The 14,585-nt window shown below is 37.6% G+C and overlaps 1 protein-coding gene across 12 annotated transcripts in view; it reads right to left on the reverse strand.

Moving 5' to 3' along the window:
* The window catches only part of ZBTB20 (zinc finger and BTB domain containing 20), an 830,675-nt gene that overhangs the window by 312,471 nt on the left and 503,619 nt on the right, over window positions 1-14,585 (reverse strand). For 2 of the 12 annotated variants that reach the window (XM_007985746.3, XM_007985748.3), the window contains exon 1: window positions 14-13,882. The exons of the other annotated variants lie outside the window; for them this stretch is intronic. The gene's annotated coding sequence lies outside the window, so the exon portion shown is untranslated. Of the gene's footprint in view, window positions 1-13; window positions 13,883-14,585 lie in introns of those variants that run through there. 12 annotated transcript variants of the gene reach the window in all.

Consider the following 14,585-nt stretch of genomic DNA (forward strand, 5'->3'; position numbering starts at 1 on the left):
TTTATCTACTTACTCTTTCTGCTCGGGAGGCTGAGGTTCCTACATTTCCAGCTCATGCTGGACTGTACCGTAAGCAACAAGTGAAATGAGTTCAGTGATCTCATTCTAGTCCTTCGACTCCTGTCCACATCACTAAGCGACTGCACAGCTTGGCACAGGCCAGGATGAGTCAGCAGTCTCTGGTCATGAGAGGCCAGGCCTGGAATAGCAGGGGGGTTTAGGTCAGGAGCAAAATGAAGCAGAAAGACAGTCTAGATGGCAGGGCTCTGTTCTGCAATATCAGAAATACTGTAGGTCAAAATGAAAGCGCCTCATCAGCTCTGGGGTGAAGATTGTAGGACTGTAAGAAAAGAAGCATCAAGAGAAAAAAAAGCTGCTTACCAAACATAGCAAGGACAAAACAGAGTGCCACAGGCAGAAAAAGAGGGCGCTGGTAGAGCCCTGGAGGATAAAAGATGCTCATTAAGGTTTCTGAAATATCTTTTCTTCCACATGCTCCCAAACGTGAATTAAGAAATGGTGATTTCCTATATACTATCCTAGTATTTTCGCACTGTTTTCCCAATTCTGTAAGTAGAAAAACAAATAAAATGCAAAGCACTGCAGTTAAATAGCAAGAAAAGCCTCATATTTCATAAAATAATACAATTATGAGTCTGATACCTCAAGTACATTAGGGTTAACAGTGTCTGTATATAGCCTGTATGAAATGGTTAAAGAGGAGTACTCTTTAAATTGAGCTTGGGAGGGGATAGAGAAGAGCTTAAAGAAAAGAGAGATACCGGTTAATGATAAAACACAGGGGAACTATGACACTGTGACCATATTTCTACTCAGTGGGGCCAGCATAGACCTCCATTAAACCTCCATCAAGAAGTGATGTTCCCACTAACAGGACTTCAAACACCTCTCCCTCTGCAGTAGTATTGTAATATAGCAAGGGGAGAGGGAAAATAAAATAGACAGAAAAACAAGGTTCAACATAAAAAAAATAGTGATAGACATTTTGTTTCAGAGGAGGCAAATTGCTCTATAAGTCAACTGATACAAAAAAGTCTTGGTATCTGAACAGACTTAGAGAAACCATATCTAGATGAAGATACCAAGGTGGAGACTGATAATTGTCAGGAAATGATAGTAATGGTCATAAAGACGGAAGAAAGCAATCTCAAGTCACATGATGTAGAATAAAACAGCATGGAAAACAGAAGGAGAGCAACAGACTTGGGGAACACAACTAAAATATTTCTTTAAAGTCCTTTTAAGAGGAATAATGAGGACCCACCACATAGTTCCTAAATGTTGTCCCTTAGAGATGCACAGATGTATATGAGTAAGAAAATGTAAATGAAAACTTTCAGCTTTCATTTCAGAGGGTATTAAGTCATCTCAACACATATTTACTAACTGTTTAACCTTGGGCAAATGAACTTTCTAGTCTCAGTTTCTCCCTCTTTGAATAATATTATCATCCTCATGGAATCATTGTAAACACTGAATCAATGTTCATCAACCCTTATCACAGCAGTACCTGTCATATGGCAAACATTCAATAAATTGCTTATTATTCATATTATTTGATTATCATACCATATCATCTGTATAAGTACCCAGTGAAAGAATCTCCTCCAGCATTATTCCACTGGATTGAGTGGAATCAATATGAAGACTTTAGTAAAATCAGTTGAGTAACACTGCTGACAATGCTGCTTTAAAAAGATTATTTCTGTCTGGGTACATTAAACATTATACTTGAAGACACAGGATGTTGGAAATCTATTATGTGAAATCCTTGAATTTGGGTATCTATGTTGTCAAAGCAACTTGGAGCCTAACAGTTGTCCAGTAACTAGAGGCCCAAAAAAGAAAAGAGGAATTTTTAGAAGCTTCTCCAAAAGCAACAGGATAAAAGTGTTATTGGCCTTAACCACATGATGAGGGCTTTTTACCAAAGGGGAAAACGTAGTCCAGTTGATCATCGCAGCCTAATTGATTAATTGTAGGTCTGACCATCTGGCTGATGAATGCTGACACCCAGCAGTGATTACTGTGTAACACAAATCCGGATGTACTCTCCCTGATGCCTCCCACAATAATGGCAACTCTGAACTTAAGGTTAGTTTATTCAGGCCTCTTGGCTCAATCTCTTCATGGAATAGCGGTTGTGGCAGGGAATATTTTACTAGACCTGGTCAAGCATTATCTTCTCTTATTTCAGTTACCCACTCTTTTCCAACTCTACTCCTACCCACTCCTAAGCCCTCTCTTGTATATAATCACTTTTCATGCAAAGCATTCCATCTGTAGTTTTCATCATATTATCTGATTCTCTCATTTCTGGTTGCTCTGGTTCTGAAAAATATTTGAGTAAACTAGAAGATCTATACTGCTACAATGCTATTTCACAGGGGATCCTATTGGGACGTTTTTATTGTATCTTATTTGCTACTGGTTTACTTCAAATTACTCTGTGCTTCCAAATAAAGAAAATTATTTCACCTATCTCATTAGCCTGATTAAACGTCCCACATATGGCCCAAGTTTTCCATGTGGTTAATAATACAAGGTTAATAGAAGATAATTCTTACATTGTAAGCCTACTTCTGACCCTCAGTTAGGAGTATCCCATGAAGAAGATTCCCCTGGAGCATACTTCACTGCTAGAGGAAGTAAGTCAGGCCCATGTAAATGACAAGGTTCAATAGCAATGCCATCCACAAACCAATCTACACCTGGAGATGACTTGTGCAAGGAGAATTCGCCAAGCAAATAAAACCTGTACATATAAATATAAACCCTGCGGAATTAGAACCAAATAATTTCACTGTGTTTTGTGGGAATGCACAGGGGAGTAACTGACACAAAACATCTTAAACAACCTTGACCAACAAGTCACAATGACAAATCATCCGTTTCCTCTTTTCTTTTCCCAGACTGATTTCCAGCTCTAAATTCATCTTTTCTTTCACTCCCCACAGATGCTGAATTCTTCTGTGTTCCAGGCTGAGTTAGTGTTAATTTTCAGTAGAGGACGGCAGTAGCATGCTGAACTGTACAGTTCCGGGCTGGGAGTTGGGAAATGTTTTTGGCCTGACTGTCAGTAAACAACTATGTGTCTTGGGCAAGTCAAGTCCCTTAACTCCCCATGTCTCAGTCCCTTCATTGAAAAATGATAGGGTAGGACTGCAAAAACTCCATAGTCTCTGCCAGCACTAAGATTCTATGGTTCTATAGCTCATTTCCTTTTTTTTCTCCCTTTGGCATCAACTGCTCAACAACTCTGCTTATAGTAATTTCTATGCTCTCAGTTACTAATGGAAAAATATGTCCTTCATTTACTACTTGGTATTTTGTATTTGTAATCTCTCTTTTTTTATTTGATGCTAGATATTTTGAGTCATAAACACCAACATATCCAAATAGATGGCTTTAAATCTGAAGGCGTTAAGGAAAATAGCTTTCCCATGTAGAATATTTAGTGTAGCTGGGCATGGAGGAAGCCAGCCATCCAAAAGTGGAGCAAAGGGGCCAATTCACAAATGAGAGAAAGCCTTTCATAATAAGAGTCTCCAGACTCTTTAACTTAGATAAAGCTAAAATGCTACCGACTTCCAACTACTTTTCCAATCAATCCCAGACACCATCACAGACACTTAGGACTACAAATCTGAGGACCAGCACTGGCAGCAATGCAGTTCTTATTTCACCTCCACCATCCATTGCCAAGTAGGATTTAGGATGGCATAGTAATAAGAGCCAAGAGGACAATCTGTCATTTATTTTCCTCCAAACTTTTTGAAATTTCCCATTTGGGCTCTGTTTCCCAGTTTTAATTTGGTAACTGCCATTTTTCAGCATTTCCTTTAACAGGTTACTAATAATTTCAGATACAGGATCTCATATTTCATTTTATGCTGCTAGAACTGCTGTTAATATTTCATCTGCCTTCAATTCAGCTCTGAATAAAGGCTGCTGGGTTTTGATACACTGTTAACACTTTGGTTCTGGGGATCTGATCACCATGTTCATCCAGTTTGTCCATATTTTGTTAAGAAAAAGTAATAGGTTAGCTAACTCAGAAATATCTCAGGGTGTGCTATATACATTCTACGGATATGTCAGAGTTTCTTTTTCTGGATCTTTGATGAAAACCAACAAAAACAAGTATCCTGCGTTTGTTTTCACAAATGACTTGCCATTTGCTTCAGTGTCAGTATTCTGGAAGCAGGGGGCAGTGGTTAAGATTCAGGGCTCGTAGGCAGATCTAGGTTCACATTTTGGCTCTGAAATTATTATATGTACACCTCAGGCCAGTTCCTTAACCTTACCAATTCTTTCTTTTCCCATTTGTAAAATAGGGATGATAATAATATTCACTTCTATTAATTAATACGAGGATCCAACAAATTAATATAAAGTATTGAGGACTTTCTGAGTTCTCAATAAAGGATGGTTATCATTATCCTAGCATTAATAATATACAAATTTACATTATAGAATTATTTTGCAACATCTTTTCAGGGTCAACAAATTATTTTTTAGTCCAACCTTTGTTGTTTGCTTCATTATAGCTTACATTTTTAAAAAGTCTCAGCAAAATCATGTAAAATATTTAAAAATTTGATCTTTAAACTGTATATACAGTTAGACTAATATATAGCACCCTATTATTGTAGCACTTTCCAATGTAGCAGCAAATTCTCAAAACTTTTTGTCCATCGAATAGCCAGCCCTAGATAATGCACATTGTACCAATACTAATCTGTTCTATAAAAAGATGACTTATAATATTTACCTTCTCCTACTCCCAAAGAATATAGATTATTTTAATATTCTTTGGGTATGTGTCAGTCAGGGCCTGTGTGTAGAGAGAGATCATACAGCAATTTGAATAGAAAAATTTAGTTTAAATTATTAATAATAACAGGGGATTAAAGTAATGAGAGTAGCTAGTAAGATGTAAAGAATACTTTAAAGAATGTAAGAATAACATGGGTCAGGTGCAGGGGCTCATGCCTGTAATCCCAGCACTTAGGGCCGAGGTGGGTCTTTAGCCTATGAGCCGAAGACTAGTTTGGGCAAAATGGTGAAATGCTGTTTCTACAAAATATTAGTCGAGCATGATGGTGTGTACCTGCAGTCCCAGCTACTTGTGGGCCTAAGGTGAGAGGATCGCTTGATTCCAGGAGGTTGGGGCTGCAGTGAGCTGTGTTCATGCCACTGCATTCCAGCCTGGGTGACAAAGCAAGACCTTATCTCAAAAAATAAAGAAGAATAGAAGAATAACAAATGTAAGGAACAGCCATTATTTGTAGGGCTAAGATAGCATACCCAAGGAAGAGTCTCCTCTATCCCTGGGCTGAGATCTAGATGTAGGACTCAAGACAAAAATCTTCTGGACCCCTAGACCAGGATCCAGACCTTGTTAGACAACGCACAGTCATAACTCATTGAATGGCGAGAAGTTGCTGGGGAGCTGCATCAGTAGAACCTGCACTCTAGGGTGCCAATGAAAGCTATTTACAGGGAGGTATCTCATCTGAGGCACTCTGCTATAAATTGCCCAATGTGTGTGTACACGTTTGTGTATGGTGGGTGCCAGGGGTAGCTGCTACCTACCAGGTACTAGAGAAGCTATCTGTGCTTCAGCTGCTGGGTACCAGGTTAGCTGCATTTGCTGCAGGAGCTAGATGCTGTAAAAGTTGCTTACATTGTAGAAGCCAGGCTCTGGAGAAACCGTGCGCATTGCAGGAGGCTGCCAAAGTAGTGCATGACAACCAGGAAGGAAAATTTCTTCTTTCTGCAATGTCTCTCTACTTTCTCTACTGACAAAGCACCCTCATACCAGCTAGCAAAAATAAATAAAAAAAAAAAAAAGAAAAAATATTCAAAGAATCCAGATACACTTTTGCAGAGCAGGCAAGGAGGACTACATTTGGAAGGAGGCAATGGGAGGTAATATATTGGTAACTGGCACAGACATTATTATTTGCTCACATACTTCATGAAATAACTCACATTAGAGATTATAATTCAATATTTTCAATTGATTGCACTACTGTTCACATTTACTAATAAACCAACTCCCTGTGCATAGTTAAGCAAATACTGTCAGAATTAAGAAAAATAAGAGGCCAGTAAATAAATGCCTATAATAGAATATTTTAAAAAGTTACAGTACCAGTATATGTACAATAACCTTTTCCCCCAAGTGCTGCCCACATACATTTTAATTACATGTTTATAATTTACTTAAGAAAAAAATGTACAGAAATACTAAGCTATTGACCTAAATTTATGCAACAGTGATCTCACGCCAGAATCTCAACTAAGTGGGTAATCAGGAGAGTCATTACAAACAACCAAAAGCTTTGAGGTAAAAATTGCCTCAATTATCATTTTTCCTTTCTCTTTCCTTTTCTTTTTAATTAACTCTAGAACTCATATTTTCTTCTTCTATGACAATTTTGTGGAGGAGTGGCTCTTAAACATAGGGTTTTTTTTTTTTTTTGAGATGGAGTCTTGCTCTGTTGCTCAGGCTGGAGTGCAGTGGTGCAGTCTTGGCTCACAGCAACCTCCATCTCCCAGGTTCAAGCGATTCTCCGGCCTCAGCCTCCCAAGTAGCTGGGATTACAGGCACGTGCCAACACACCTGGCTAATTTTTGTATTTTTAGTAGAGATGGGGTTTCACCATATTGGTGAGGCTGGTCTTGAACTCCTGACCTTGTGATCCGCCTGCCTCGGCCTCCCAGAGTGCTGGGATTACAGGCATTACCCACATGCCTGGCCAAATATAGGTTACTGTTTTTCAGAAAAATACATATTTAGAAATTTTTCTTATGATTCTTGTCCTATATTGTTCTACCCTTAATATTAAATAGAGAGGCATCAATAAATGACCAACTTGGTAAACTATGACATTGTGATCATTGTTAGAACTAGTTTTACATATAGGGAGAGAGTAAATTCCAAATTACCTCCCCTACTTTTGCCTAATTCCCTTAAGAAGGGAACAGGTACTTTTGCTCTATAATTAGAGGTAGGGTTTAAAACCACAAACACCTGACATTAGCAAGGAGTATGGCTGTGAGAGGCTGACAGCAGAAAAGCTAATTGGGTGAGGAGAGTTCTATGGAGAGTAGACTGTACTGAGGTCAAGACCACAGAACACCCTTCTCACCATTCATCCATTTTTACCTATGCCTGGCCATCAGCAGTACTATCTGTTCCCACTACTATGGAAGGGGTCTACTTGTTACTTCACAGTTGTGTTTTCTGAAAGCCAGTGGTATCTGCAAAGCAAGCCATGTTGGGTTGTCTCACAATCACACTGTAGGCATCTCTGCTAGCTGCAGGTGGTTATCCTTATGATTTCTTTTTGTTTGTGTTATGTGTGGTACTGAGGATAAACTTAATGACCCTATGTTTAGTTGTCTCCTCCAACACACATACACACCCCCCTCTCCCCTGCAATTCCTGAGTTCAAAAAGAGATGATGACAAAGGAGTGTCATAAGTCCTTGTCAGGCAGGCGAGTCCATTTTATTTTAGTTTGCCCTTCTGTTCTGTTGGCTTTTCTGCTATGACCCACTATACTTACCCTGTCGGCTGTTCTTACTAGCAACATGCCTTTTTAATCAGCCTTCCTGGGGTCTGCATTTGATTACAGCATTTGTGTTCTATTTTGATTCTTTTGTACTGTGCCCTGTGGTGTTAGCTTGAAAGGTGTTATTTATAAAATGAAATTCTATTGTATTGCCAGTTGGATTCAAAGAGGACATATAATATTAACGCAGAATGTATTTAATAATATCTTGAATCTATTAAATCAATTTCTTCATGAGAATACAGAATGGAAGCGAGGCACGTGGGCTGATAATCAGGTAATAAGACTTAAGAATCACCTGAACTTTTTCTTCACAAGCTTTCCTGAAAGCTGGCACAAGAATCATTCTCTTAATGTCAGGGTTTCCAAGTGGAGGACACTACCTTTCTTCAGCCAGACCAGTGCAGTGCGCACCTGTTTAAACATTCAACTGTGCAGGCCAAACATTTTCCTAGGCTTTTAGATGCAAATTTTTTGACTAAGGAAACTATGAGACCAAACATGAATATGGTTTTTTTACTACATAGGAAGATTTAGGTTATAAAGGAAATGTAATCACCTATTTCTAAGGATCTACTTTCAAGATTTGTAAAAAGAAGTATATTTGTTCTCACACTGACTCTTCTCAAAAGCAGGATAGGAAAATTCTAGTGATACCAAGAACTGATGCAAAGTTTCCAAGGTGGCATGTTCAGAATGATGTTCTCAGCTAGCAAAAGGGCAGATTTCATTATGGACTTCTGGGCCTACAGTCAAACGTTTCTAGATTAGATTGATGGAGGAGTCTCCAAGTTTTTTCAACTTCTAATTTTAATTCCAACTAAAGACTGAAACACTGTATCACAGCTTGCACAGCACACTTCTTGCTGCATACATTCCATTCTTTCACCACAATTTTTTTTCCTGTTGATATATCTGAAATCATCAACGGCTATGCTGCTGTTTGGATAGGGAATAAGAAAGAATCTGGTTTGAAAGATGATTTAGGAATCAGGTTCTGCAGAACTTACTGAAAGAAACTGTAACGTACAAAGGAACCTGGCTGGGCAGTCTTGAGAGTTCCTGCATTTTTACCTGTTCTCATTCAGTGGCATATTATATAACTCCAGAAAAATCAGGTCCAGTTTTCTAATCACTAAAAGGGGAATAACTGTCCTTTTCTACTCGCACTGGGCTACTTTAGTGATGGATAAGAAAATGATTCCAGAATCTTCTAAATGCTTGGCAATGAAGGTGAAATACAAATGCACAATATTATTAAAATGATAGTTTAGACTCCATTTTTGTTTCTCCAAATCTAGAGATGAAAATAGTAACAAGGAAATAAATTTCTTCCACTTCAAAAACTAAATAATATACCCTTATTTATAAATGACATGTCAAACATAAGGAACTAGGATGTATTGGGGAATACACATCTCAATTTTGAAGGCATCAAATTATAAGCTATTTGCATGAAGGAATCACATTCATCTCTGTATCCACTCAGGTTCTACCTCATTGATTTACATTATGTAAGTATTCCATTCATTAACATATGTTGAATTGAAATGAAAAATGAGATCGCACAAGTTTAGAGCTCAAATTAACTAGAGACTATGTTAAATCCTGTTGCCTCATTTTGCAGGTGATACAACTGAGGCCCAGATAAGTGACTTATCTAAGTCCAATACTAAAAATATAACAAGTTTTACAGGAGTTATTTTCCGCCACTGAAAATATATCACTGAATTAAAACAAAATAGATATTCTTCTGTCAAAATAAGGAGCACTATTCAGCTCAAATAATCTGATGTATCCTAACCTAATCAAGAAGGCTGAAGCCTAAAGTAACAAGTAAACGTAATCAAATAGCTATAGACCCATAGGCATATTAGAAATGCCAAGTTACTGAGGGGTGCATATCTTAACACTTTGTCTATCAGCCAGTTCAAATGGCATATTTTTTTCAAGTAAAATTAATGTCTTAACAAATAATAGGGGTGAAGTCAGCAAAATAGCAGAGTGGAAAACTCTACCTTTCATTCTTCCACAGAAATACTGATAAAACAATGTTGGAACCAAAATACCTTGAAAATATATTCAGATTGTAGCTGAGAAGTAGAGGTACCCTAGAGGATCCCAAACTAAAAGCAGTTGCATTTGCATGGGTTAAAAGTGCAATTTCACTTTAGAATGTCATATCACTACTTCCCCTAGACTGGCTTAGCGCATCACTGAGAGGATTGCTTCAGCTCATGATTTCTCCTATGCCGCAGAAAGTGGGATTGGAGTGTGCATCTGGCTTCCTGGCCTCTGGCCTCTGAGAGAACCCTCTGTTGGGTCAGTTCCTATATTACCTCATACTAAGTACTGATGCACCTGTAGAACTTCGTTCCCAGGGACGGGCAGGAACAAAGAAATGAGGAAGGCAACTCCTTACAGTTGGAGCTGCCTTGCAAGACTAGGAATAGGGGCAGAATTGAGGTTATTCTTTGACGAGGGAGGAAAGGGAATGAAGGGGGCCTTATTCTCAGCATTTCAGAGTGCCCTCTGTGAAGCCAGTTTCCATTTCACCTTGTACGACCATTAGAACTTGGTTCTGAGGGCTAGTTAGCAAAAAATAAAAGGAGCAGGCATCCTTTTGCAGCTGGCACTGCTCTGTATAATATGAAAAAAGCACAGAACTGAGCCTTTTCCTTGAGAAGGCCAGGAAAGAAGTGTAAAGGGCCTTGCCCCCAGTCTTAGACTGTGCTCCCCAAGGTGTTTGTCTCTATCTTGTCTCATATTAAGCACCATGAACTGGTAAAGGTCTCTACTCATCAAAACTAGTCTATAAAGACTGGGAAGATAGCTGCTACTTCAAATGTACGGATCACAAAGAAAATCTATGAGGAACACAAAGAGTCATCTCCAATAACCATCCTGAAAGAAACAGAGATCCCTGAATTAACTGACAAAGAATGCAAAATAGATGTCTTAAAGAAGCCCAGTGAGTTACAAGAGAACACTGAGAGATAGCTAAATAAAATTAGGAAAAAGATACAAGAATAAAATGAGAAGTTAAATAAAGAGATAGAGACAATAAAAAAGAACCCAATAGAATTACTGAAGCTGGAGAACACAAAAACTGAACAGAAAGATTCACTAGAGGAGTTCAAAAGCAGACCTAATCAAGCAGAAGAAAGAAACAGTGAACACAAAGACTGATCATTTGAAATTATGCAGTCAGGAATACAAAGAAAAAAGAATGACGAAAAGTGAGGAAGGCCTAAGTGACTTATGGGACTCCAACAAGTGAATCAATAAACACATTAGGGAATTCTCGGGAGAAGAGAGGGAAAGGGGTAGAAAGCCTATTGAAAGAAATAATGGCAAGGAACTTCCCAAATCAGGGGAGAGAAATCAACATCCAGATTCATGAAGTCCAAAGAACTCCAAAGATCTACATTAAATTAAATTATAATCCAATTGTCAAAAGTCAAAGACAGAGAATTTTGAGAGCAACAAGAGCGAAGCAACTCATCACATTCAAGGGAGTCACCATAAGACTGTCAGCAAATTTCTCAGCAGAATCCTCACAGGCAAAGAGAAAGTAAGATGACATATTCAAAGTACTGAAGATCAAAAAACAACAACAACCTGTCAACCAAGAACACTATACTCAGAAAAGCTATCCTTCAGAAATAAAGAAGAGGTAAAGAATTTCCTAGACAGACATGTTGAGGGGTGTTCACCATCACTATACCTGCTTTGCATGAAATGCTATAGAAAGTTCTTTAAGCTGAAAGGATGTTGATCAGCAGCATGAAAAGATGAAAGTATAAAACTTACCAAAAAAATTAAGTATATAGTCGAATACTAGAAAGCTCTAGTGCTCTAATGATAGTGTGTAAATCACTTTCAACTCTGGTATAAACATTAAAAGACAAAACTATAAAAATAATAACATGACTTGTTAATAGATACACAGTATAAAAAGATGTAAATTGTGACACTAATAACATGAAGTGTGTATACAGGAGAAGTAAAAGAGTAGAGATTTTGTATGTGATCAAATTTAAGTTGCTATCACCTTAAAATAGATGATTATAAGTTGTTTTATGGAAGTCTTACAGTAAATACAAGCAAAACACCTGTAGTAGATATATAAAAGATAAAGAGAAAGGAATCAAAGCATATTGCTACAAAAGATAATCAAATCACAAAAAAGACAGCAACAGAGGGACAAAGGAACTACAAAACAACCAGACAATAATTTAAAAATGGCATAATAAGGTCTCACCTATTAATAATTAAGTGTAAATGGATTAGCTTCCCCAATCAAAAGATAGATACAAACTGACTGAATAGATATAGATTAAGAAGACTAACCATATGCTGCTAAAACAAAACAAAACAAAACAAAAACACACTTTAGCTTTAGGGACAAACATAGACTCAAAGTAAAAGGTGGGAAAAATATACTCCAAGCAAATGATAACCCGAAGCTAGTAAGACTGGCTATTCTTATATCACACAAAATAGACTTTCAGCCAAAGACTGTCACAAGAGACAGAGAAATCCCTATAACAAGAAAGGGATTAATTCATTAAAATGATATAATAATCCCCTTGATTAGGATCCTTTTGATTGGAATCTTCTTGACTGGAGTAGAACAAAAACTGAATAACTGTAAACTATTATTCTGCAGTAGAGATCTCCAATACACTACTTTTTATTTTTCCAAAGTTTTCCTGGAGATCACAGAGAACTGAACATGGAGAAAAAGTGAGCAAGAGACAGCAGTAGGTTTGATGCTTTAAATGGCTGGATAGCTAAAGATTATTGTTTGTGTATTAAAAAAACATGATTCTAGAAACATAATTGGGGTTTCACAGATCAAATTCAAATTATTAACTTAGTATTTCAGCCTCCATTACTTGCCCTGTCTTGCTTAGGCATCCTAGGTTCCAGTACTTCCCAACAAGTGTTCTGTGGTGAATGCAGACTATGTTAGTGTTTCCCTTTATTTTGGTATTCCCACAGGAGACCTAATTTTAAATTTTCTATTCTACTATCTCCATGATTTCTTAAATTATGTCTAGACTTCTGGATTAGAATATTATTCATTTACTTACTATGATTCAATAAGCACCTTCTATGTGTGAGACAGTAGGAATAAAATACAAATAAGACTTACTTCCTATCTTCAAAGAATAATGGAATTCACAATATAGTGGCCACTTACCACGTATAACATGTGTTCCTGCTTTTAAGCTTTTATTCTTTCTATAATTAGAGTATCCTACCATTATTTTATTGATTGAATTCCTTTATTATAGTCCAGCTTATGTTCTGCTTCTTCCATAAATTAATTTTTACTTTTTATAGCCCATGCTAATTTTCCTTTCCCCCCCACTATTACAGTGGAAGTGGGCACTATTCCCTACCCAAACTCCATTCTCTCTTTCTTCCTAGCCGCAGACCTCTATTTTGTGCAGAGTGGCAATGTGCTCAGTGCTGGATGATGAGTTTTGAAATTTATAAGCCAATTATGACAAGTGTATTCTCTAATTTGCTTGCTTCCCTAGCAAAGAAGGGTGGCCTAGGGATTCAATTATAGCCAATAAGATCTATGTGGCAATCCATTTGAGAGGCGAGTTTCTGAGAAAGCTTTTTTTCCCGTTACAAAGAGGAAGGTAAAAGGCAATCCTTCTGTTTCCTCCTCCTTCCCTCTTTGAACATAGACATGATGCTTGGAGTTGTGGCAGCTATTTTGTGATCATAAAGCGACAAGCAAGAAAGAAAGACAAAAAGAATCCCAGAGATGTCAGCACAGACTTTATCACATACCAGGAATTCCCTACCTCTCAACTTTTGGACTTCCTATTAGGTGAGAAAACTGAATCTCTATTTGTTTAAACCACTCAAGTCAGGATTTGCTACCTGCTGCTGAATACATTTCTAACCAAAGTAATAATAACAACATTCATAATTTGAATTCACCAAATTGTTCTTCCTAACTAGATAACAGACATTGGTCACATTCTTGGCACTTAACAAACATTCATTTGCTTCACATCTTGATTAAATATGCTAGACTTTTATATGTAATGAAATTCTCACACAGAAAGGAAGGGGGGAATTTGGATTAGTATTAGAAAAGAGGATTAGGCCGGGCGCGGTGGCTCAAGCCTGTAATCCCAGCACTTTGGGAGGCCGAGACGGGCGGATCACGAGGTCAGGAGATCGAGACCATCCTGGTTAACATGGTGAAACCCCGTCTCTACTAAAAAAAAAAAAAATACAAAAAACTAGCCGGGCGAGGTGGCGGGCGCCTGTAGTCCCAGCTACTCGGGAGGCGGAGGCAGGAGAATGGCGTGAACCCGGGAGGCGGAGCTTGCAGTGAGCTGAGATCCGGCCACCGCACTCCAGCCTGGGCGGCAGAGCGAGACTCCGTCTCAAAAAAAAAAAAAAAAAAAAAAAAAAAGAAAAGAGGATTAAACCAGGTCAAAAAAAGGAAAATTAGAGTTTATAATAAAAAATTATATGACAAGAATTTGTTACAATGTAGCTCATTATACACAATATATAATTATTATATACATATTATATATAATTATAGCTCAATTATTATATACAATAAAAGCAAACTTTTAAATATTTTCCAAAATTAATAGCAACATATTTTAAGTAAGAAATAAGTCAGTAGAATAAGCCCCCAAACAATAAATGTTATAAAGAAGAGATGATATAAACAAGTCTTCTATTAAACATGAAGACAATACTATGCAGTTCTACTTCTATTGAAACTAAGTGAGGAACTAGCATTTGTCAAAATATCACTTTTTCATTCAAAACAGCATCACTGTCAGACTCAGAATTATGGATAACCATGCCTCTCAGTCTACTCAGAATAGTTCCAATTTCAGTTCCAATGACCCAGGCACTAGCAATAAGACTCCTTCTCTGTCCTTTAGGTTGTATGACTGTGATTCGCCCCAATGCTACAGGCTCA

Source organism: Chlorocebus sabaeus, chromosome 22 (assembly GCF_047675955.1).
Source record: "Chlorocebus sabaeus isolate Y175 chromosome 22, mChlSab1.0.hap1, whole genome shotgun sequence".
In the NCBI taxonomy this organism is placed as follows: Eukaryota; Metazoa; Chordata; class Mammalia; order Primates; family Cercopithecidae; genus Chlorocebus; species Chlorocebus sabaeus.